Below are 26,726 nucleotides of genomic sequence, written 5' to 3'. Positions count from 1 at the left end.
ACCCTCAGAGAAAAATTAGAAGTATTCGAGATGCTCAAAATGTGGAAGACCATGGTAGAAAAAGAGACAGGTTATCGGATTAAAGCTCTAAAATCTGATAATAGTAGTGAATACACGAGCAAGGAATTTGCAGAATACTTGAGCCGGGAAGGCATACACAGGTTGAAGACTGTTTCTAGAACTCCTCAAGAGAACGGTGTAGCTAAGAGGATGAACAGAACCATTTTGGAGCACGCAAGATGCATGATGTTACACGTGGGTCTCCCGCTACACTTATGGATTGCTACAGTTGATGTAAATGTTTATTTGATTAACAGGAGTCCATCTAATGCGCTGGATGGAGAAATATCGCAAGAGCAGTGGTCAGGTAAAAAGATTAATTATTCATATTTAAAAGTTTTTGGTTGTATTGCATATGCTCTGATTGATAGGGACGATAGGAAGAAGCTCGATGCTAAGTCCCAGAAGTGCGTCTTTATCGGATATGGTGGCGATGAGTATGGTTAAAGGCTTGGGATTATGAGAATAACAAAGTCATTCGCAGTGGGAATGTGGTATTCCATGAAAAAAAGATGTACAAGGATCATCAGACAAACATGATAAGATAGTAGAACTAGAATATGTCGAGCTGGACACAATGCCTGTGAAAATGGTTCTAGCAGATCAAAGTGCACGTGAAGGAGAGGTTCGAAATGAACCTATTATCAATGAACATGCAGTTCAAGAGAAACGCGGTGATCCAGAACAGACTAACGACCCTGAAGTACCTGTCTTGAGGAGGTCTACACGTGTGAGAAAGCCAAAGGTAATTTTTGATCCATAAGTTAATATTGTTCTGAGCCATGTCTTATATACAGATTCGAGAAAGCCGAAGATTTATGATGAGGCAAAGCAATATACATCTCACATGTAGTGGGAGTGTGCTATGGAAGACGAGATTGGCTCGTTACTTCATAACAAAACTTGGAAGTTGACTGAGCTGCCCATTGGTAAAAAGGCTTTGTTAAACAAGTGGGTGTACAGGATAAAAAATTAAGTAGATGGTAGTATCAAATACAAGGCGAGACTTGTGATCAATGGCTTTTCTCAAAAGGAAGGGATCGACTATTCCAAGATATTTTCACCAGTAATGAAAATGACATCAATTAGAGTTTTGCTGAGTATAGTTGCAGTGAAGGATCTTCATCTCAAGCAATTAGACGTGAAAATGGCATTTTTGCATGGGGACCTACATGAAGAGTTATACATGGTGCAACTTAAAGGTTTTGAGGTCAAAGGTAAAGAGCACATGGTATGTCACTATGGCTTGAGCAAGCTCCGCGACAATGGTACTTAAAGTTTGATGGTTTCATGGAAGGAAAATGATTTGCACACTGTGGGGTTGATCATTGTGTTTATGTTCGCAAGTATAGAGATGATAATATCATATATCTCTCTTTATATGTGGATGACATATTGGTGGCTAACTCCAATAAGAAGAGAATCGTAGAAGTGAAGAAGATGTTGGCATCGCAGTTTGCTATTAAAGACTTGGGAGAGGCCTAAGTTGAATGTTTTTGTTTGGTGGGAAGCCAACCCTTGGATGTTAGGATGTTTTAGTTGGTTATTTAGATTGACAAAATTGAAAGACTAAATTTAATGTCAATGGACTTTATTTTGTCCATGCTTTTTTCATTTTCATATTTTGCTTTTGATTGTGCTGATGTGTTAGTTCTGCTAGTTGTGCTTGGTATTGGTGCATGGTGTTGGTGTAGTGCTTGCACCAATAGTTGTATGTGCTGGTGCAAGCACAAGGTGCACCAGCTATGTGTTGGTGCAGAGTTAGTGCTGGTGTATCTTGTGGTTGCACCAGCTATGTGATGGTGCAGAGTTAGTGCTGGTGCAAGTACAAGATGCATCACCTATGTGCTGGTACAGTACAAGAATCCATTTTCAAAAACTTGTGCAACATGAGTGGTCACTTTTTAATCATGATTGGCACTTAAGTGATCACTTTCAACAAAACTTGGCACTCAAACGATCACTATTTACAATTTATGGTACTGAAATATTCACTCGTGAAAGTTACTTGATGATGTCGTTTATGCTTTAAATGCTGACCGGATCTTCCGGCGAGCCACGTCAGCTTAGGAAATTAATAAAAAGAAAGGCCATATCGCATTTCTGGCCAAATGGATTGGAGTTGGCACTGAAAATATCGTTTTTCAAAAAACTTTTGGCGCTAAAGTGAGCGCTGTACACAACTTTTGACACTTCCGATGTCCTCCTGCCTATATTTAAAACTAATCCTTTAACAATTTCACTCTCAATACTTGAGTCAACGTGAAGACGGAGGTTTAACCCTTAGATTTATAAAGGTTATGTTTTGGTTGAGAAGTTCTATCCATGTATTTATGTGCATCTCTGTCTCTAATTCAATAATAGTCCTCGTATAACTACTATTCATGCCTTTATATTCTTCATTTTCTTCTCTTTGACGACTAGAATCCCGTCCAAATATAATCTCAGCTACGTCTCGGAGCATCCTCATAGTTAATCCTCAGATTTACCGAAAATTTCCATGTCAAACGCTTGAAAAAAAGACTAATTTCAACATCATTTAAAAAAAAAGAAATAAAAAAGAAGATTCTTACAATCACAAGCCAAAGACAAAAAAAGTAAATAAAAATAAAGCTTAGGAGAGGGAGGGGGTTTAACTTAATATGGTTCCAAACGGGCTCCGATAGAATTAAGACATGATCCCGCACTTCCGAAAAAGCCAACGATCCTGCCACCACCTAATGCCGGCGGGTTACGAAATTCCGTTAACCTTCCAAGAGCATCCTCTGATCCAAACGGCCCGTAAGTGGTCTGCGTGGTATGTATTTTCAGGCTCTGGATGATAGTTTGTGGAGTGTTTCCGCTTCCGTTCATCCAACCCAAGGGAAAAGTGCCAAAAAAGTCCTAAACCTTTTGCATTAGTGCCAATTTAGTCCTAAACCTTTTTTTGGTGCTAATTCAGTCCTAAACCTTTTGCATTGGTGCCAATTTAGTCCTAAACCTTTTTTTGGTGCCAATTAAGTCCTAAACCTTTTAAATTGGTGCCAATTCAGTCCTAAACCTTTTGTTTTTATGCCAATTTAGTCCTTCCGATCAATTTTAACCGGAATTTGCTGACGTGGATGCCTGCTGGCCGGCGGCCGGTCACCGGCCCGACGTGGCGCTGACGTGGACAACTTTAATAATATTTTAATATTTTTTTGAATTTTTATTTTTTTTTCCTTTTTTTTTCCACTTTTTTTTTTGGTCCCCCCCTCCTTCCTCTGGCCGGCGAGCTCGACCTCGCCGGCCACTGGCGAGGGCAGCGGCCTCGCCCGGCGAGGGTTAGCCTCGCCGGAGGCGAGCCTCGCCATGGTCGGGCGAGGCCCGACCTCGCCGGATCTGGCGAGGTCGAGCCTCGCCCAGCGACCTTGCCATATCCGGCGAGGTCGGGCCTCGCCCGACCATGGCGAGGCTCGAGCCCTCGCCGGAGGCCGCGGCGAGGCCCGACCTCGCCGGATCTGGCGAGGTCGAGTCTCGCCCGACCAAGGTGAGGCTCGCCCTCGCCAGTGGCCGGCGAGGTCGAGCTCGCCCCTCTGGCGACCGGCGACCGGCCAGAGGAGGGAGGGGGGACCAAAAAAAAAGTGGAAAAAAAAAGAGAAAAAAAGGAAAAAAATAAAAAATTCAAAAAATATTAAAATATTATTAAAATTGTCCACGTCAACGCCACGTCGGCGCCGGTGACCGGCCGCCGGCCGGCAGGCGTCCACGTCGGCAAATTCCGGTCAAAATTGTCACAAAAATAAAATGTTTAGGACTGAATTGGCATCAATTTAAAAGGTTTAGGACTTAATTGGCACCAAAAAAAGGTTTAGGACTAAATTGGCACCAATGCCAAAGGTTTAGGACTTTTTTGGCACTTTTCCCTCCAACCCGATATTGAAACTAGAGGCTCCTTGGGATAATCCAGACTGACCTGCAAGAATAGCAAAGCGAAACATGTTTTACTTGGGAAAACAAGTGAAGCCTCGAGAAATAAGATGCCAAAAGAAGTGCCTGAGTCTTCGTTGAAAAAAAACTGTGCCAAGTGAAGCTAAGAACATTGCGAAAAGCAACATGTATACATGGACGACTTCCAGACGGAAGAGAGAGAGAGAGAGAGAGAGAGAGAGAGAGAGAGAGAGAGGGATTGAGATATGGACTAACGAAGGTGTCTGGAGGCCCGTCTCCTCAGCCATGTTGAGAGCATCGGACAATGGAACCATTGTTATCGTACACAATCCCGATGGAGTGAATTACGTTGCCGACAATGATATAAAAGTCGCTCGCATCAGTATACACTCTATCATCCCATGGAGTACAACCAGAGCCTCCAAAGGGTCCAATGGCTTTAAAAGGATACGTGTGCGGTATGGGCTCCGCATATACCCCTATGGAATTGACGGTCTCGCCCCATCTTCCATAAAAGCCGATGATTTTGCTTCCGGTCGATGGATACCAAAAGTATGTCCCTGTCTCTTTGCCAAAGGGACAATGTATTCCTCTATTGCTATGAATTGTGAGCGACTGAACAATAGCATTATCGATGTCGTCGTCACCATTCTCTCGCTTATAACCAGAGATCGATGTTAGGTACTCCTGCGGAAAATCCAATCTAACCTGCGCAATCTCAAAAGTCTCTCTTAAGACTGGACGAGTGATGAAAATAAGACCTATTTGTCAAGTTTAATTTACTAAATCATGTGACCGGACACATATCAACATCATCTCGACCAATGAGATATGAGCAAGTAAACAACGACGAATTGGAGAATGAAAGAAACACTTACCCTGGTGACCTTGGACTTGTCTTCTCCTGTGGGGCCACCATGCATAACTGAGCAAACTCGTTCGCCACTCTTTTCATACACAAACATAATGTAACGGATAACATCGTCGTACATTACCTCAATTTCCCTTACACCGCTGAATTTATCATCGTCCCAAGCACATCCACCTAGGCCTCCAAATGGCCCGATTGATTTAATTGGGTAAAAATGAGACATTGGTTCAAAATATAGTCCAATTGCTTCAAGACATTCACCACTCCTCCCATAAAATCCAACAATTTTGCCACCCATTGCAGGAGACGAGGAGTGCAATGCCTAATCTTCATCGCCAATAGGTCTGATCGTTTTTTGTTAGTTTGAAACGTGAGGGACTGAATGTCATCATGGGAAAGATACCCGGATATTGAAGTCAAATACTCATCTGGATCATGTATTTTGATATGCAATAATAGACATAACCATCATACTCATGATTTAAGTCTTGAAAGAGTCTACTGCTAACGTAGGCTATGCAAGTTTCGTAAGGATTTTAAAAAGCATATGTATGTATGGGGACATACCGTATGGATTTCGACATTCCGTACTATATCGAAGTTGTTTCTATCAATGCCACCATGTGTCTCAGATTGCCACAATTCTTTACTCTCCTCTTCATACTGAAACGTGATTGATTGGATGCATGACCCTTTACTTGGCTCAAATTCAACAATGATTTTCGTTACATTGGTATGCTTATTGCCATCATCCCAAAATGAGGCATTCAACCTCCCAAATAACCTCGCGGACTTATAGGGATAGAGCTTGTTAGAGTATAGCTCGACACGTGCTCCAATAGATTTAAGAAAATCACCACTTGTCCCGAAAAATCCGATAACTTTCCCAGCTTCCGATGGTAAGGAGAAGTACTCCCCTTCCTCTCGACCAATGGGTCCCAATATTCCTTCGTTGGTTTGAAATGTGAGCGAGTTGATTAAAGTGCCACTATCATTTGCATTTTTGAGATATCCAGCAAAAGAAGTTATGTCCTCTCCCTTTCTCAGTTTAACCTGCAAAAAGGCCACAGAAAGTCATATTCGACATGAGTGACTATATGTTGCATCATTCGATGAGCAAAATAAATTGGTAGATCTCTTTCGAAATGCGATTCGTATCTGTACAATAAGTTATATATGCTATGATTTGTGCAAATTACGTTTCTAATCAATTCGGTAGTACATTTCATTTTGTAAATCAAAAGTTAATTTACCTTTTGTTTATGGCTAGGTTTGTCTTTGCCTAATTTTAATAAAGCGAAGTCATTAATTTTTCATTTGGTTTTCCAACAATCATGCTGATCATCAGGTATCTCTGGTATGAACTTTTCATGTGCATTTGAGATACAATTGTTAAGAATCTTAAGGTTCATAATGCCGTAACCTGACTAATGTTATGATAAGCTAGAAAAATAAACTTACGACATTCAAGTAGAAACAGAAAAAGAGAAAAGGAAAGAGTCTAGATACAACCTTGAAAGTATTCTCCCCGCCATTTCCACCATAATTAGTTTCCGGTGCGGAGCTGGTCGCGTCATCGACTTCAAAAGTAATGGACTCGATGAAGTCTGCGTAGTGAACATCAATCCCCTTTAAATTAACAAAATCCCAGGATTTTTGGCTTTTGCCTCCAAAAGGCCTGAAAACCTTAATAGGATGTGTATGAGGAATTGGCTCATAAAAAGCTCTGATTGACTCGAGATGAGGGCCATTGCAACTCCCATGAAACCCAACAATTTTGCCACCGGTGTATGGAAATGAAAAAAGCCTCCCTTTATTAGCTGTTCCGATCGATCCATGATCCCTTCTATTAGTGTGGATTGTCAATGACTGAAGAATGGTGAGTCCGGAAACTTCTTCAGTGTAGCCCGAGATGGATGTCAAGTACTCACTCGGATAGTTGAGCTTGACCTAAGAAAGAAAAAGGATAAAAATGAAAAAATTTAAGGACAACTATCTACTTTAATAATGAAGATTAGACTTCACCAGAAAAAATAAAGCATCAAGGACATCAATGAAATCACATTGGATCCTGAATGTTAACACCTAAATTTTGTCTATCCTATTTAATTCTTTATTGCACAAGAAAATTAGGGGTTGGTCCGACCCCTAAACAAAAATATCATTAGCATAATTCATATTTGCAATCATGTGTGAATCATATGGCTCGAGCGCGGTGTTATCACGTACAGTCGTGCGTGTAATTGAAAAAGATGTGGTCGACTCTGGCGAATTTAAATTCTACACTCAACTCCTTGCGGATAAAGATTGATCTCCGGTGATTATTTGATTGTCTGTAGTTATCAATTCGATTCTATTAAAAAAGATAGATTAGGATTGAGTAATTTCGAAATCAAGTAAAAGGAGGAGAATTTAGAAGATGAAGGCTTTTAGAGATAAGAAATATCCGCATTAAAGCCATCTTATGAGCTTCAAAGAGAAAATCGGATCGTGAGATGAGTTGGAATTTGAATAGAAAAGATTGTCATTATCTGATAAAAGTTCTCATCCATAAGGAGCAACCATCTTTATAAATAGAGGACGGGGGCTCTCTTTCGGGGGAGAGGAGAATTCCAAAATATTCAGAGAGTGCTCATAATATGCAGAGAGAACACACTGAGAGAGTGAGAGTGAAAGAGAGATAGAGAGCCTAGCCTGATCCTCCACGGCCGAGCCCCACTCTTCCGCGGCCAGACCTGTGGCCACGCCCCCGACGACTCGCTGCTGTTTTCCTCTCGCTAGACCACCAACAATCCCGGCGGGTTTCCCAACTCAGTCCCTGAAGGTTGCTGATTTCCCGCTGACGTTACTACGGTTTCGCGGTACGCTATCCGATCCGGTCTCCATCAACGCCAGCGAGACATTCAAGAGCCAGGAGTTCCAGCACTTGCTCAAAGAGAAAATTCAAAAGAAAATAGCATAGAGAGAGGGCCAAGTGGTGAAATTCTGGTGAAAAAGGAGGACTTTGACCACCGCTTGAAAAGAAGGGTCCTTTGTGAGACTAACAGGTGGCCTTGAGGAGGAAAAACATTCAGCAAGCCCAGTTCCAACGAAGCACCATCGTTTGCGTTGATTCGGTGACGTCCTCAGCAAGCTCTCCGTTGCGTCCTCCATGCTTCCATCGTGACTTGCAGCCGCTTTGCTGAACTGACGAAGCAAACCGAGCCAAGCCGCGACTCGTTGGCCTTCAGCCATAATCTACTCTCGATGACCAGCACCAATTGCAAGTCCGACGTTGCTTGTTCTTGCTTTTGTTTTAGAGGTGTTGTTCCGTTGCCAAATTCCTCACCGTAACGTGGAAATCGTACTGAGAAGCCAACACCGAGCACCACCGAGAACACTACTGCCGATCTCGAGCCATCTGTTGCGAGTTTGAACTTGGAAAGTCGATATCCGAATTAGGTAAAAAATCTTATCCAATGTGACAAAGCTATTTAGAGAATCTGCAGTAAATAGACAAGAGAGAAGATTGAAGAGAGGAGAAATAGAAAAGAGAAGAAAAGTGGAAGAAACAGATCCTAAAAGCCAACATGGGGTTGACGGCTTCAGTAATTGAAGCCCTACTCCTATCGCTTATATTGAATATAAATTGTATATGACCAAAATACCCTTATGTAGATAAAAGAAATTAAACCCAGAAAATAAAACTAAAAACACTCAAGTAACAAAACACTACCCCTCAAACTGGAGCATATAGATCACCCAAGCCCAGCTTGGAACAACCAGCAACAAAGGCAAGACGAAACAACGCTTTAGTGAACATATCAGCAAACTAACAAAGTGACAGTCAACTTCTATATGCTTGGTTTGCTCATGAAAAATAGAATTCCCAGCGATATAAATAGCTGCTTAATTATCACACATCATATCAATAAGTTGATTAATAGAAAATCCAAGCTCCCGGAGAAGGGATTTCAACCACAACAATTCAGCCACAATATGTGCCATAGCACGATATTCAGCTTCTGTACTAGACCTGGCAATGGTAGTTTATTTCTTGCTTCTCCAAGTAACCAAATTGCCACCAAGAAAAGTGCAATACTAAGTCGTAGACTGCCAATCACACGCTGACCCGGCCCAATCAGCATCAGAGTAGCCAACTAGATTGGAAGAACCATTCAGTTTATAAATCAATCCCTTACCAGGAGAGCCTTTAAGGTACTGAAGAATGCGACAAACAGCATTCCAATGAGCCTTCTTGGGTGACTTCATAAGCTGACTCACTACACCAACAACAAAGGAAATATCGGGTCTTGTAACAGTAAGATAAATTAGTTTCCCAACTAGACTCCGATATCGATGTTTATCTTCAATATCATCTCCATCATCAACTCCAAACTTTTGATTTGGATCCATAGGAGTATCAACTGGCTTGGAAGCTAGTTTACTAGTGTCAGATAAAATATCAAGAACATACTTTTGCAAAGACAAATTAATACCTTTCCTACTTCGTAAAGCTTCAATACCTAGAAAATACCTAAGAGCTCCCAAGTCTTTAATCTGAAATTGCTGCTGAAGAAAAGACTTGACTTCAGAAATGCCGGTCACATCACTGCCGGAGACAATTATATCATCTACATATACAACAAGAACGATCACTCCGGACTCCTTCTTCCGAACAAAAACAGAATGATTAGAATAACACTGGTAGAAACTACACTTCGAAATCACTGAACTGAATTTCTCAAACCATGCTCTTGGAAACTGTTTCAACTCATAAATGGCCTTATGCAGTCGGCACACTTTACTACAATTCTCCCCCTGAGCAACATACCCAAGAGGTTGCTCCATATATACTTCTTCAGATAAATCACCATAAAGAAATGCATTCTTCACATCCAATTGATATAATGGACAATAAAAATTCACAGCAAGAGGAATAATTACACGAACAGAATTGAGACGCGCCACAAGGGAAAATGTCTTAAAATAGTCCGCCCCACAAGTTTGAGTAAAACCTTTACCAACAAGTCCGGCCTTAAGACACTCGATTGAGCCATCCGGGTTGTACTTGATGGTGTACACCCATCGACACTTCACCACATCTTTCTCGGGAGGAAGATCAACCAAAGACCACGTCTGGCGGAACACCAAAGCTTCCATTTCCACATCCATAGCTCTCTTCCACTCAAGATGAGACAAGGCCTCAGTGTTAGAGATTGGAATTGTGTGAGTATGTAATGATAGAGCAAAGTCATGTAATGGGGCAGGAAGCTGTGAAAGAGACACATAGCGCTCGATAGGGTAAGCAAAAGAGGAGGATTTTTGTGTGCAAGAATGAGTACCTTTGCGAAGGGCAATCGGAAGATTGTTCGGACGAGGAGACAAGGAGGGAGATTGGACGGAGGGCATGGAAGAGTTGGAGATTGGTGGTATCGTAGACTGCTTTCGCCGCTGACACCTTGCAAGGGAGGAGACACGGGAGAAGAACTAACGGAGTCTAAGGGGATAAGTTATGAGATAGGAAGATCGGCCACAATGTCAGTTGAAAACTCTTTATCCTCAGCAGAATAGTATGGTGTATCCTCGAAAAAAGTAACATCAGCACTGACATATTGAGTACAAGTCATAGGATCATAACACCTATATCCTTTTTGAGTTTGTGAATACCCCAGAAAAACACATTTGGAGGCACGAGGGGATTATCAACACCAAAACGTAAGTTATGGACAAAAAAAACACACCCAAAGACACAAGGGGTAACAGGGAATACTGGCTTGTCAGGAAACACAACACTAATCGGTGATTGATTATTGAGAACAGTGGAAGGCATACGATTTATGAGGTAACAGCCAGTAAGGACAGCATCACTCCAAAATGATTTTGGGACATGCATATAAAACAAGAGTGAATGAGCAACTTCTAGGAGATGACGATTCTTTCTCTCGGCCACACCATTATGCTAAGGGGTATAAATACAACTTGTTTGATGTATAATGCCAAGATTAGAACAAAACAAAGAAATTGATTTTTGTGAGTATTTTAGAGCATTATCAGTTCGCAAAATTTTAAAGAATGTATTAAACTGATTAGTAACTTCACGATGAAATAATTTAAAAACAGATAAAAATTCAAAACGGTCATGAAGCATATAAAGCCATGTTGGACGAGAATAGTCATCCACAAAAGTAACAAAGTACTTCAAACCATTTCTACTATGAAAACGCAAAGGTCCCCATATGTCCGAATGAACAAGTTCAAGTAAAGTAGATGTACGAGAATCACTACGACTAGGAAAAGAACTACGATGATGTTTCCCAAGTTCACACACCTCACACTCAAGAGTAGAAACTGATTCACACTCGGGAATTATTTGTTGTAACTTAAATAAAGATAAATATCCTAAACGGGAATGACATAATAGGGGGGTAGTAGAACTAGCAGCTAGACCATTGGCATCAGTAATAGAGACACCATCCAGATAGAAGAGTCCATCACAATCATGCCCTCCACAAATCGTCTTCTTTGTCTGAAGGTCCTAAAAGATGCAAGAAGAGGGGTAAAATGTAACAGAATAATCAAGAGCTTTAGTTAACTGACTAACAGATAACAAATTCAAAGGAAGTTAGGGAACATGTAAGACAGAGGACAAAGATAAGGAAGGTGTGAGTGAAACATCCCCTGATCCAACCACATGAGTAGATGAACCATTAGCTAAAATAACTTAGATGAAGAACTATGGTGGGAAGAGAATAGTTCTTGCTTACCCGTCATATGACTAGAAGCTCATGAGCCAATGACCCAGGTGCTAGGAGACAATGTAGAGAAAAAGGCCATGTTACCTGTACGTGCAAGAGTTGCAGTGGATAAGGAATTGAAAGCCCCTAGTTTCTGGACATGCACTACAAAAAAACACCGGATTAGCGACGAAATTTGCGACGGAAAATTTGGAAAAATCCGTCGCAAATCGAATTTGTGACGAATTTTGCCTACTAGGTCGTCGCAAAATTTTGCGACGGAAAAAATTCCGTCGCTACTAGGTCGTCGCAAAATTTTGCGACGGAAAATTTAAAAGTTCGTCGCAAAATTGCGACGAACATAAATTCGTCGCAAATTAGCCACGAATACAATCCGTCGCAAAATTCGTCGCAAATATTTCGTCGAAAATTTGCGACGAACTCTATCCGTCGCAAAATTCGTCGCAAATTTCGTCGGAAATTCGTTGGAAATTCGTCGCAAAAATTCGTCGCAAATTTCGTCGCAAATTCGTCGCAAAAATTCATCGCAAAATTCATCGCAAATTTCGTCGCAAAATTCGTCGCAAATTTCGTCGCAAAATTAGCGACGAATACAATCCGTCGCAAAATTCGTCGCAAATATTTCGTCGCAAATTTGCGACGAACCGTCGCAAAATTCGTCGCAAATTACATCGCAAATTTCGTCGCAATTTCGTCGCAAAATTCGTCGCAAAGTTCGTCGCAAAAATTCGTTGAAAAATGCACTTGTCGCAAATTAGCGACGAACTGTAATGATCGCAAAATTCGGCTTAAAATATTCGTCGCTATGTTTACATCATTTCGGCCATAAATTCTTGTCCATATCAAACAAAGGAGACAATGACATATAATTGAAACAGAAAAACGAACAAACCATAAATTCTAACAAACAAGCTGCAATGACATATAATTGAAACAAATAACTGAAGGAAGGTTACAGAGTCTGACATGATGCTATTGGATATTCAATCTTACAATACATTCAAAACATGAACTAAGAGACGGGACAACCATAGAAGACGCAGAAAAATCATACACAAGAAGACGCAGCTTTGGTACGATGGCAGGACACCAAAAGTAGTCACTTTTATCGAGACCTGAGGAAATGTCGATACATAAATCAGTCCAGAATATAAAAGAACCGTTTATGCATGGATGTGGAACTAGGTGTAAAATAACAAGAGGGTTAACAAAAATACGTTTCAGGACGAACATAAATGTTCTTACTTATGAATATGAGTGAAATTATGAAAAACCAAGATTATGAAGCAAGCTTACCCCCGATTTTGAGAATTTTAACTAGAAAGACTGGAGAAAATCATCATCATCATCATCATCATCATCAGCATTCTCGGCATCAATGTGTTGGTCATCATTGTGCCCATCACCTACTGGATTGGCTGGAGGTACAGGAGGATCGTCATAGCGATTGAGGTTAAGGTGTTGCATAACGAGTCTCATTTGTTGTTCTAAGTTATTTATTTGTTCGTCCTTCTGAACAAGTAAATTATTCAGACGATGCACTTTTTGGGTCAATTGCTCGTCTTGTCGTGGCCTCCTTCGACCAGTCGCAGTGGATGATGAACTTTCAGGATTATTCGGCATGTACATCCTTGACAACGATCCCATCCCAAATATTTTCCCTTTTTTCACCCCACCCGTTGCCTCCATCCATAATGCCATATTATCAACTGGTGGCCCAGACTCAGGACAATTATCACTACCACTAGCACTGCTCATTAAAAGTTCATCATATTTTTCCTACATTAACAATGTAGATGAAAATAAAATCACTATATATATACATATATCTACCATAAATATTGAAAGCATTCACGGTTTTCTTTATAGTTTACATATAAGCTAAAGTATAACCTTACATACCTTAACAGCTTTTGCTCGATCGCCAGTCCATGTCTTATCTTTCTTTTGGAATATGCGTTCAAATGTAGCTACAAATGTGGGTTCCGTCCCCAATTCTTGTGCCTACAAAATGTAAACATGAGTAATTGAATTAAATTAACTTATAACTCATTTAACGAGACTTACCGCGTTTGCGATGCTCCGCAATGTTGATAGAACCCCAAAGATATGTGGGCGACCCATCACTAGAGCTAGAAGATCGATTCTTCTTATTCTGCTCACAGAGTTGCCGACTCTGTTCAGATGCCCAAAATCTGTTAATTGCCGCCCAATTGTCAGCTGTAAAGAAAGACGGCTTCACTTGCTTGATCTTCGCTCTATTCATGACATTTCGCATAAAATCACTGTTTTTCTTATCGAAAATTCTTCTCACTTCATTATCTTCCGCTTCCTCCCACTTGAACTTCCGCTGCAATGAATGAAAACACAAATTGAAAGTTATTATGATGATCACATATCCATAACCATGCATCAGACAAATATAGACAGATTTTGTAAAGTTCATGTCGGGGAAAATATCTAGTCCTTTAGGTATCGAAAACTACAGAGTTGTTCTGGTCCCTTTACATCATTCTTGACCATCAATATACTACACCAAACTTAATTGGTGAGAAAATAAAATATGTAAAACTTACCTTGAACTCATTCCACCACATTTCTTTCACTTCTTGTGGAACACTTCTGTAATTAATATACTCTCCCATCCAAAAGTTTCTTACTATTTTGTTCAATTCCCCCACAACAGACGGAGCATCCGTGGATCTGCAATCATACGGATATTGTGCAACATCGACAATTCAGTTGACATCAATATCTAAAGCCCTAAACATTACATATACTAAAATAAAAATGAAGTACTTACGAATTTCCAAATGGGCATATGAAGAATCGGTTATCTTCTTGACCTGTGTTTCCGTCAATATTCGATTGTTCCGCCGAATAATGGGGTGGAACGGAAGGAGAGGGAGCTAAAGGAGATTGAACTGGAGGAGATTCAGTTCGCATGTGGCCAAGTCTCGTAACATGTTGTTGAGTATTGGAGGAAGGGCCAACGTGTCCATATTGTGATGGACCATATTGTGGTTGAGGGTTAGATGACGGGACAGGGGAAGAGGAAAGGGCTGGGGACGAGGACGAGGAAGATGCTTGTCTTCTATACGAATGACCTCCACGTTTATACTGATAAGTAGGAAGGTTATGCGAATATGTAAAGAACTATTGACACGTATTACGGACATATAATGATGTACATGACGAAGCTTACCATTTTGATGGAAAGACTGAGAAAATGTTTCCTTGAAATGAGCCAATGTCGAGTGCTTATGACGTGCAATTTCCTACGAACAAATATACTATGAATCCCATTCATTTGATATGAAACATCAATATATGAGCACGATATGGGTGGCCACAGGTATCAAACATCACTATATGAATCGCATTCATTTTGATTAAATTTTTTTTGACCACGTACAAAAATTTAAATTTCACTGAAAGTGGGTGGCCACAGGTATTCTAAGTCATTCTGTAAAGTTGTGTAAGAGAAAAATTGTTATTATTGTTAAATTTTTTTTGGGACCTAAAAAAAATAAATTTCACTAAAAGTTGGTGGCCACCGATATTCTAAGACATTATGTAAAGTTTTGAAATTTAAAAATTTGTAGAATTTTTAAATTATTATTTTTTAATATAAAATTTTTCCCGTGAAATAAAAAAAATTTTCCATACTAAAATTGGGTGGCCACAGGTAGTATAAGCTATTAGGTAAAGTTTTCAAAATTTTTGTCCTTCTTTATTTTAAATATTTTTAGGGCACGTTAAAAAAATTAAATATAACTAAAAGTGGGTGGCCACATGTATTATAAGCCATTCCGTGAAGTTTTGAAATTTTTTAAATTCTAATTTTTTTTGGCCACCTAAAAAAATTTAAATTTCACTGCAAGTTGATGGCCACATGTTTTCTAGGCAATTCTATGTAGTTTTGAAATTTTATATTTTTTTAATTTTTTTTCACCCAAAAAAAATAAAAATTTCCCTCACAATGGGTGACCACATTTATTTTAAGCCAATTTATAAGGTTATGAAAATTTTTAATATTTTAATATTTTTTGTCCTGGAACGTTAGAAACTCTAAATTTCATTCAAAATGGATGGTCACTATTAATTTTTGCTATTTTGTGATATTATGAAATTTTAGTTTTTTAAAAATTTTAAAAAACTTTTACGGTCAAATTTCATATTTGTTGTCAACATATACCGTTTTTTTAATTTTCCGTAATTTTACATGATTTTTTATAGAATTATTCAATTTTCAAGCATTTTCTGTGAAAACGCTTAATCAATCACCCTATCGTCATTTAACGCTTAATCATCCACATAATAGACAAATTAACCAGTCGACCATCGATCAAAGCCACATGCAATCCTGAAATCGACCCGTAACTTAACCAACGAAAAGTGATCATAAATAATCCCTAAACAAGTCCGACTAATTACCTAATTATACTAACTAGGGTTTAGGGAGTTGCTTACTTGGTTCAAGGACAACAAAAACCGGCCGATCGAACAGTTGTAGTCCCGACGCGGGCGTGGGCCCAAATGGTGACTAGTCGGCCAGGTGCTCGGCCACGACCGGGCAAACGACGGCGGAACTCGGTGGCGACGGTGTCGGTCGGCGGCGACGGCGTCGGGAGGCGGCAACGGTGGCTGTGCTTCGGCGAGGGCGGTAACGGGCGGGGGGCTGCTTCGGCGAGAGCCTCGGCCGGCTGATGGTGGGCGTCGACGGCGACGGCGGCGGCTGCGGGCGGACAGCGTGGGCTGCCCCGGCGGGCGGGCGAGGGCGGCGAGGCCGGACGGCGACGGCGCGGCCGCTGGCGGGTCGGCGGCGGCGGCGAGGCTTCGGGCCGTTGCTCGGACGCGGCGAGGGCGGCGAGGCGGGGCGGGGCGGGCGAGGGCGCGACCGGCGGGTGACGGCGGGGGGTCAGCATGGGCCGGCCCGCGATCGGCGACGGCGGGGAGCCGCAGGGCGCTTGCGAGGTCTGGGCGGCGACGGCGACTGGCGAGGGCGCGACCGGGGGCGAGCGACCGGGCGGGGTCATGGGCGGCTGATCGCGAACGCCGACGGGCGGGGGGCTCAGGGCGACCGGCGACGGCGGGGGAGGATCTGCGGGGCGGCTGCGAGGCTGGGCGGCAGCGGCGACGGCTACGACGGCGACGGCGGCGGGGGAGCAGCGCAGATCGGGCTTGGGCGACGTCGGGGAAGGGGGTAATAATATCGCAATTTCCGACGGAAATTGGAGTTCCGTCGCAAATTTGCGACGGACACTTTAAGTTCCGTCGCAAATTTGCGACGGGACATAGAAAGTCCGTCGCAAATTTGCGACGGAGTTTGAATGTCCGTCGCAAATTTTCCACGGACAAAAAATTTCTGACGGAAAAAAAAATCCGTCGCAAGCAACTTAAAAAAAAATCCGTTCTCAAATTTCGAATCGCAAAAATTCCCTCGCAAAATTTGCGACGGATCAGTATAGTCCGTCGCAAATTTGTGACGGATCAGTATAGTCCGTCGCAAAATTTGCGACGAATAGGTTGAGTTCCGTCGCAAAATTTGCGACGGACATAATTTAATCCGTCGCAAATTTGCGACGGACTATACTGATCCGTCGCAAATTTGCGACGGAACTCCGCTTTCCGTCGCAAATTTGCGACGGATTAAATTATATCCGTCGCAAATTTTCGACCGACAAAAAATTTACGACGTAAAAAAAAATCCGTGGCAACTTTGCGATGGAAATAAAAATCCGTCGCAAATTTGCGACGGATTAAATTATCCGTCGCAAATTTCGAACGGTAAAATTTCCCTCCCAAAATTTGCGATGGACAGCTTGAGTCCGTCGCAAATTTGCGACGGAATATACTGGTCCGTCGCAAATATGGACATACTACATATCGTTGTAAATTTGTGACGTCTTTTTTTCGGTCAAAAATTTAGCATCTCATTTATTTGGGTCCTAAATTTGCCACGTCTTTTTGTCAGTCCAAAATTTTGGCATCTCAAATATTGCAATGGAAATTAGAATATCGGAAATGTTAGGGCACGTTAATAATATTTGACTTGTCGGCATTTAGGGACAAAATTTCGGATGATCAATTAAAATAAAAAGAATAATCGACAATAACAATAATAAAAAAGCACAATAACAATAATAACAAGAACAATAATGATAACAACCAAAATAGCATTTGTAGCGTTAATAATTACACATCTATAGTATTTTGTGACAAAAATTTTAATCTTCATCTTCATCTTTGTCTTCGTCTTCGTCTTCGTCTTCGTTCTCGTCTTCGTCCTCGTCTTCGTCATCTGTCTGAAAATCAGATTCTAAATACTCTTGTACATTTAATTCACAAATTTCAGTTGGATCCACATCTATCATTGCTCCACACGGATCTCGTAAAGTTGGTATGTTATATTCCTCAATTTCAACCGTGTTACACACTTCCTCTTGTTGGTAGGCTCTATCCTTCCAGTGTTCCTCGATTTTCCTCCGTGCTTTGATTTTACATACAGCCCACCAATCAGCTTTGTCACGTTTCAAACTAGGATATGATGCATAACATACTTGAATTGCTTGTTGTGCCAAGACAAATGGTTCATACTTCATATACCTTTTCTTGTGATTTATTTCAACCAAATTGAACTTCGTATGCACCTTCATTCCTTTGACCGGGTCGAACCACGTGCACTTAAATAACACAACCCGCATCATTAATGGTCCATGGTACTCTATCTCTATGATTTCATCCAACAAGCCATAAAAATCATCTTCTGAACTGCTACCATTGGATGACCGAACAGACACACCACTATTCATTGTGGATTTTCCCATTCCATATTCTTGAGTATGAAAATTATATCCATTTATGAAATATGCTGGCCAACTTCGAACTCTTAACTGTGGACCCCATGACAGATGATATAGCAATCCTTGCCCTCCAATTTCATCATAATTACTGTGAACCTAAGGTTACACATGCAAAGTCAATAATATATATTATACTAAATGATGAATATAATTTTAATAACTTGGTTTTGGTCCATAGGCAACTTACATATGTCTTGAACCATGCTACAAATTGTTCATTGCACAAACGGTCAAACTCATTTGGTTGTAGTCCAAACATTTCAGATTGGAAAATCCTAATATTAAAAACCATATAAATATTAGCAAATATTTGACACACAAAACATATATTTGCAAATTTACACTTACTTGAAGTATGGCTCGACTTACGGGCGCGTTCAAGAAAATATAAGTACGGGCTGCATGAAATTCTTCGCCCGATAAGTAACGAAACCGACATGCGCCGCTTGGTCGACCCGGATAATTGAAAATAGAGAACGCTGTGCAATTGGGATCAATGGGGCCCTCATCATTTCTGCCTGCTCTCCGCCTCTTGCACTGAACGTGCGGCTCAAAATAGTATGATGCAAATGTTGTCACTTTTTCCACAATATATGCATTACAAATTGAAGCTTCAACACGTGCCTTATTCTTCACTTTTTTCTTCAAATGATATAAGAATCTAGTTGAAATAGAAAGAAGCTTATCGGAACATATTATATGATAAACTAATTTGAACTGTATTTTAAAAAAAACATTACCTCTCAAATGAGTACATCCATCGAAATTGGACGGGACCTGCAACTTTGGCTTCATAAGGCAAGTGAACTAAGAGATGCTCCATCGAATCAAAAAACGCTGGAGGAAATATCCTTTCTAAGTTGCAAAGAATAATTGGAATATCTCTTTCTAGTTTTTCCATGTGCGATGCTTTTAACACTGTCGAGCAAATATCATGGAGGAAATTACTTAACTCTGTAATGGCGCCCCATACAAAGTTCAGTAAAACTTCCTTCAAAGCTATTGGAATTAGTCTTTTCATCAGGATGTGACAATCATGATTCTTCAAACCTGTGAACTTGCATTCATTCAAATCAACACATCTCCCGAGGTTCGAAGCATATCCATCAGGAAACCGCACAGATTTCAACCATTGACAAACAACTCGCATCTGCTGCTTATCCAATGTATAAACTGCTTTCGGTTTTGGTTCCCTACTGCTTGCATCCACAGCTAGTATTGGCCGATCGCAAATATCTCTCATATCTTTTCTTGCGTTCAAGTTGTCTTTTATTTTTCCGGCGACATCCATCACAGTATTTATGACATTGTCGAAAACATTCTTTTCTATGTGCATAACGTCAAGATTATGATGAATAAAATGAGCCTTCCAATATGGTAGATCCCAAAATATACTGCGTTTTGTCCACTTATGTGTACTTCCGTACGCAAAAGTCGTGCCGTGCGGGTTCTCAACAACAGTTGGAAAGTCCTGCACACGCTCCCAAATTTGATCGCTGGTCAACCTCATTGGTGGACGCGTTCTTTCAGTCCTATTCTTGGTGAACTCTTTCTTATTCCTTCTGAAAGGATGACTTGGCGGTAAAAATTGTCTGTGACAGTCAAAATAGCTGGGCTTCTTTCCATGTATTAATCTAAATGACTTTAACCTCTCCAAACATATCGGACATCCTAAGATCCCAGCTGTACTCCATCCAGATAACATTCCGTAAGCTGGAAAGTCATTTATCGTCCAAAAAAGGGCAGCCTTCATTACAAATGTTTGATCGGTAGAAACGTCATACGTAGGGACACCTTCAACCCATAGCCATTGTAACTCCTCAATCAATGGTTGCATGTAAACATCTATAAACTTTTTCGGATTTTGCGGCCCTGTCACGATCAATGTCAAAAACATATAAGGTGTCTTCATGCACATACCGGGTGGAAGATTGTACGGCGTTAAGATAACTGGCCAACATGAATAACTTTTTCCTGTTTTCCCAAATGGAGCAAATCCATCGGCACATAGACCTAACCTGATGTTCCGAGGCTCCATCACAAACTCAGGGTATGTTCTATCAAAATGTTGCCATGCCTCCGCATCTGAAGGATGACACATTAGATCCTCTTCTGTTTCATGATTTGCATGCCAAGTCATGTGTTCAGCAGTGGCTTTAGACGCATAAAGCCTTTGCAATCTGGGGATTAAGGGCAGATAAAACATTTGCTTGCATGGTCTACGCTTCTGATTACGACCCGGCCTCCTGTTAATCTTGTACCTAGGTTGGCTACAGAATTTGCAAGATTCTGCATTTTCATCATCTCTCCAATATATCATACAACCCCTACTACATACATCAATCCTTACAACCGGAAGACCTAAGTTATCCACTAGCTTTTTCATATCATAAAAATCACTTGGCATGACGTTATCACGAGGCAATGATTCCCGCATTACTTCAACAAAAGAGTTGAAGCAATCCGCAGACACATTATGCTCTGCCTTAATATTTAATAGTCGGGCTGTCACCGATAACTTAGTGTGGTCCTCACAACCTGGCCATAAAGGTTCATCTGCTGCTTTCAACACATCCCGGAACTGATTAGATTGAAAAGTTTCATTATAGATATTCTCATCAAAACCCGTTACTCCTATATTTTCCAATTGTGAAGTATGACTAGTACCCACTTGTTCACGTATAGGAGTAAAACTAGTACTTGCATGATTTGATTCTGTGATAAAATTATAACTAGCTGCATCAATCACCATCCTCTCGTATGGGTTCAATTGCTCATAATAGCCACATTCTTCCCTAATTGAAAATTGGTCACTTCTTCCATATCCTTCATCAGATATAAATGGTTCACCATGGAAAGTCCAATTATAATAGTTCGGACTAAACCCAAATCTAGTAAGGTGTTCTCTAACTTGATCACACACAAGAAATTTACCATTACCGCACTTTTTACACGGACACCTTAACTTATTTCCATCCATGAACTCATATTTACTACTAGCAAAGTCTAAAAATAGTTCCAACCCAGTACGAAACTCATCTGTCAATCCTTGACGTTCAGGTAAGTTCTTATTATACATCCAAGCCCTTTCTCTTTGCATTGTGTCTGTATTAAAATAAAAAATTATGGTAAAATATTTAAAATATCATATCTATTGTTCTTAATTAAATCCATAAAATTTTTTAAATTATAATTTTTGTTATTCACGCAACAATTAATATGAAATTGCAAAAATAGAAAAAATTACCATGTAAAGAAGACTTACCCAAATATTTGATTGAAATATTGGTAGGAGAAAGTGGTCAATTTGATGAGAATTGCAACGTCCACTTGGATTGCGAGACCTTCAATTAGACACATACCTAAAAAGAATAATCACTGAAGAATCATTTTTTAATAATTTTTAATGTGCGATGGAAATGGAATTCATCCGTCACAAATTTGCGACGGAATCAAGGATCCGTCGCAAATTTGCGACGGATTTCCTTTATTCCGTCGCAAATTTGCGACGGATCGCCTTTATTCCGTCGCAAATTTGCGACGGATTTCCTTTATTCCGTCGCAAATTTGCGACGGATCCTTCATTCCGTCGCAAATTTGCGACGGAATTTTCACTTATTCGTCGCAAATTTGCGACGGAAATGGCCGTTCTGCCTCATCCAAAGGCCGGCGAGGTGTCCATGGTCGTTCAACCGGTGATGCAGATACGAAAAAAAAAACAAACATAAACATATATAAAATAAAAGAAATTACAATTCAACGATGAATAGTCATGAAGGTAGCTAATGATACTTACCGATACAAAAGCTTCACCGAGATTAATATATGCGTGTGCGAATTTTGCTGATTTCAGACATATGGAAAAGGAGAAAAGCGAGAGAGAGCGAGAGAGAGCGAGAGAGAGAGATAGGGCTGGAATATCACGGGCTAATAAACTACAAATTTGTGACGGACGTGCGTTTTTGTCGCAAATTTCCGACGGATTTGGCGACGGTTTTTTTTTTCGTCGAAAATTTGCGACGGATTTATTTTCCGTTGCAAATTTGCGACGAACTTATTTCCGTCGCAAATTTGCGACGGAATTAGCGACGGTTTTTTATCTCCGTCGCAAATTTGCGACGGAATTTGCGACGTATAAAAATTCCGTCGCAAATTTCCGACAGATTTTTCATCCGTCGCAAATTCCTTTGGACGGTCTATTTCCGTCGCAAATTTGCGACGGAAAATATAATCCGTCGCAAATTTCGTCGCAAATTTTGCGACGAAAAATTTCCGTCGCAAATTACATGTTTTTTTGTAGTGACGCTTGATAAGTTGTGAAATCATATCATCCCGAGCCATAGACTCTAAAGAATTACCCCCGGTTGAGATAGATGAATATGTGTCACCAGAAGAGACATTTCTAGCACTCCCTTAAGACATAACAACATTTGCAGTAATTAATCGTTGAGCCCACTCAGGCTTGCCATGCTCGGTCCAACAAGTGTCAACATTATGACCAGATTTGCCGCAGTATGTACACTGACGGCTGTCTCGATCAGAATTATATCCACTACGTCCACCGCCACAGCCACTGCCTCCCCCTGAACTGTGACCTCTATTAGAAAGTCCACCACGACCACGACCACCACTATTAGCCAAAAGTGCTAAACTGTCTTTAGATGATGTAGAAGATGAAGGAACAATGCGTTGAATCCGACAAAATGTTTCATTCATAGAGGGAACTTTCTCTCCAGCAAGAAGCTGGCTCTTCACATGTTGCAAGTCAATATTCAACCCAGATAAAAACTTGGCCACTTGAAATTCAGCCCGTTATGTCTTTGGTCTCTCAAGATCAGTAGTGATAGGTTGATAAAGATTGAGTTCTTCCCACATGCATTTCAAAGCACTATAATACTCTCCAAGAGACTTGTCCCCCTGTTTAAAATTAAATATCTTCTCATATAATTCATAGACTCTAGACATGTTTTTGTCTTGTGAGTAGCTCTCCATAAGATCATCCAACACTCCCTTGGCAGTTGTGTGGAACATAACATTAGCAACAATGGGTGGTTCTATGCTGTTCCATAACCACACCAAAAGTTAATCATTCTCTCTCATCCAGTCACCATAATCTTTAGAATCTAAAGCAGGGGGTCTGTTGTAAGATACCTAAGTTTCCCTTTGGCATTAATATAGACCTTAACTGCTTGAGCCCATAACAAGTAATTAGAGGCTCCATTTAATTTAATGGTAGTAATCTGAACATTGACACTGTCTGTAGAACCCCTAGTATCACTCATGGTGATAATCTCAATATAAATATATCTACCACAAATCAAGATGACCGAAACTTCAGTGCAAGAAATAAAACAACCCTTGGCTCCATATAGTCAATACCGACATATGATCAGAAGCAATTGGCTCCATTGATTTCACAAAGGGCATGCTCAAATCTTAGAAATATAGGCTGCTGTATAGAAGAAAAATATCTCACCAGAAAAAAAAATCCCCATTAAATTAATTATATTTTCAATGGAAATCCTGCAACACCAATCATAATCAACGAAAAATTCTAATCCTTGAATCCGCTGATCAGTAAGTGTTGTAATCCATAGCCGCAAACAGAACTTGGTGGATTTGATTTCTCCTGGTCTTATATGTATCGAGACTAGAAGAAAAAAATAGGTAGAACTTACAGCTTTGGGTGGCTGCGCACCAGATAAGAAAAGTGTTATTAGGGGACTCTCAAACTAGCAGTAGGATCAAGGAATCGGGTAGTCAGATCTACTCTGATACCATGTGACAAAGCTATTGAGAGAATCTACGGTAAATAGACAAGAGAGAAGATGGAAGAGAGGAGAAATAGAGAGGAGAAGAAAAGTGGAAGAAACAGATCATAAATGCTAACAGGGGGTTGACGGCTTCAGTTACTGAAGCCCTACTCCTATCGCTTATATTAAATATAAATTGTATATGACCAAAATACCCTTATGTAGATAAAATAAATAAAACCCAAAAAATAAAACTAAAAATACTCAAGTAACGTAACATCCAATTTTAATTCGAATATTTGACTATCTATTTCGAATGATTTTGTTATCTGATTAGCATATTTTGAGTGAATATGCATATCCGAAATATCGAGTAGCCTTTAAATTAGGGATTTTCCCATAATTTCATAATGTATTATGATCGTCAATTCGATCTCCCTCCCAAGATACGATTCACAATCGCACGGAAAATTGGCTAATCCGATCCTCATGCCCGGGATATGATTCCTCAATCTAATGTTTAAATGGATATGGATAATATTTCTTGTGATTCAATGCCGTGTTGTGTGGATTTGATTTCTTTCTATCTTTGTTTGAATTGAATTGAATTTGCTTTTCTAAAAAAAATCCAAAAAGATTAGATTCAATTGAAGTAGATTATTTTTTTAGGATAATTGTATGTTTAAATTAGGGAATTTAATTAATTTCAAATTTCATAAAAAATAAGAATAAACATGTGCGTGTCATATAGATTAATTGCATCATGCTTGCATGTCACCTTGCCACATCATTCATACCTTGCCATGTGTCATTTAGCAATTATATGTTAGGTTCATGTAATTATGTGTCTTATTAGAATAGTTAAATAATGATTTTTGTTCGTCATTAGAATTAGGATATTTAAATAAATCGTATGTCGCATGTCATGTTAGACTGGTAGCATGCATTCCATATAGTTTAGTTTTCACTAAGTAAGAGAAAATTATAAAAAAATATTTGAGTGAAATTGCCTGTTAATTAGAAATTATATTTAGGGTGATGATGTGATTTTCCAACTAACATTGCAGATGCTTTCATTGTTTCGAGGAAAGTTTTCCTCCTTATCTTTGCAATTTATTTACTGCTTTGCTTTATTGAGTGTTAAACAATGGTTGCGCACCCGCATGATCACCTAACATGTTAGTGAATAGGATAAAATCAATCTAAGCTGCCTGTCAAAATATTTTTGAAAATAAAAGAGAAAAAGTACCAAAATGGCACTAAAGGTATTCTAGTGTAACCAAGTCCCCGAATCCATAATCTCTGGTTCGTAGGAGTAAAGTAGAACTCCCGATACTTTACTTGGGTGTCTAATCAACCCACTAAAAATAGATTAGTGGCGACTCTAAAATGAAAATGATTTGCATGTTAAGAACTTTAATCTTAAGTCGCAAATTGGTATGAGCTTAAGAGAACCCGAGCTCGGTTGAGCCATAGTAATCTATTAGCCGAACCACTAGGTGGTGCAACCCGAGGGTAGGTCACGACACGGAAGATAATGTCGATGATGTTCATATCATAGCTCACCGTATATGTTTTGCCACCTCCACTTGGGCCATATGTGAACGGACCAACTGGATGTCCATGTTCATTGTATAAGATAGAGATGGACTTAATTGCCGAATCGAAGCCTATGACGATTTGCCTCACATCAGTGTATTTTCCGTCATCCCAAATGTCCATACCACTGTCACCACCAAATGGTCCCACGACATCAAATGGATACGAGTGCGAAATCGGCCCGAAATGTGCTCCGATTGAGTGGAAATGGCTGCCGCATTTCCCATGAAGCCCGATAATCTTTCCATCTGAATGTGGGAGATCAAAAGGCCGCCCTCGTTCAGATCCAAATGGTCCGTACGTCTTCTTGTTGCTGTGGATCTTGAGAGAACGGACAACATCATGACCACCATAATCATCAATATGGTCTGATATAGAAATTAGGTATTCACTTGGATGATCCAATCTAACCAGCTGCAAAAGTGCAAAAGTTTTTTGTAAGTGTTACCATCATCACATCCATCTGACATCTAATATGTATTGCTTTTGTGTTATTTTGGATCAATATAATTCCTTTACTGTGAAAGATAAATTACTTGACCGAATTTGGTTTAAGTACTTATCCCAAATAGAAAAAGGAACGAAGGAATGTTTTGGAGTTTAGTGTTTTTTGCTATAAGTAGGTCCTTGAGCAAAGCTGCCGCATGCCCATTTTGCGGTAAATGAAAGGCAAGATAATACAGTCCCATAAACAAATCAAAAGAGACGAAGTAAATACGTGAAAGTAAAGAAGAAAAAAAGAATGATAGAATTTGAACCTTCATACTTGGCAGAGTTACGTGAAGCAGTAACACACTAACACTTCCGTAGATGTTTACATGTTGACCATCACTCCTGACTACCTTACTACATTCTTCTATCTATCAACTTTTTGCGGTAGATTCCATTATAGACGCACAAAAATGATATTAAACTTGTAGTTGATTCTGTT

At 40.1% G+C, this 26,726-nt stretch overlaps 1 pseudogene; it reads right to left on the bottom strand.

The window, feature by feature from the left end:
• Nucleotides 1–2,594: 2,594 nt before the first annotated feature.
• LOC115664479 (mannose/glucose-specific lectin-like) lies at nt 2,595–26,042 on the bottom strand (annotated as a pseudogene).
• Nucleotides 26,043–26,726: the final 684 nt, after the last annotated feature.

This window comes from Syzygium oleosum, unplaced genomic scaffold (assembly GCF_021117445.2).
Source record: "Syzygium oleosum isolate NSW1041296 unplaced genomic scaffold, Sole_v2.1 Sole_v2.33, whole genome shotgun sequence".
NCBI classification, from domain to species: Eukaryota; Viridiplantae; Streptophyta; class Magnoliopsida; order Myrtales; family Myrtaceae; genus Syzygium; species Syzygium oleosum.
The sequence above is the reverse complement of the archived record's forward strand: the minus strand, read 5'-3'. Positions and strand labels throughout refer to the sequence as shown.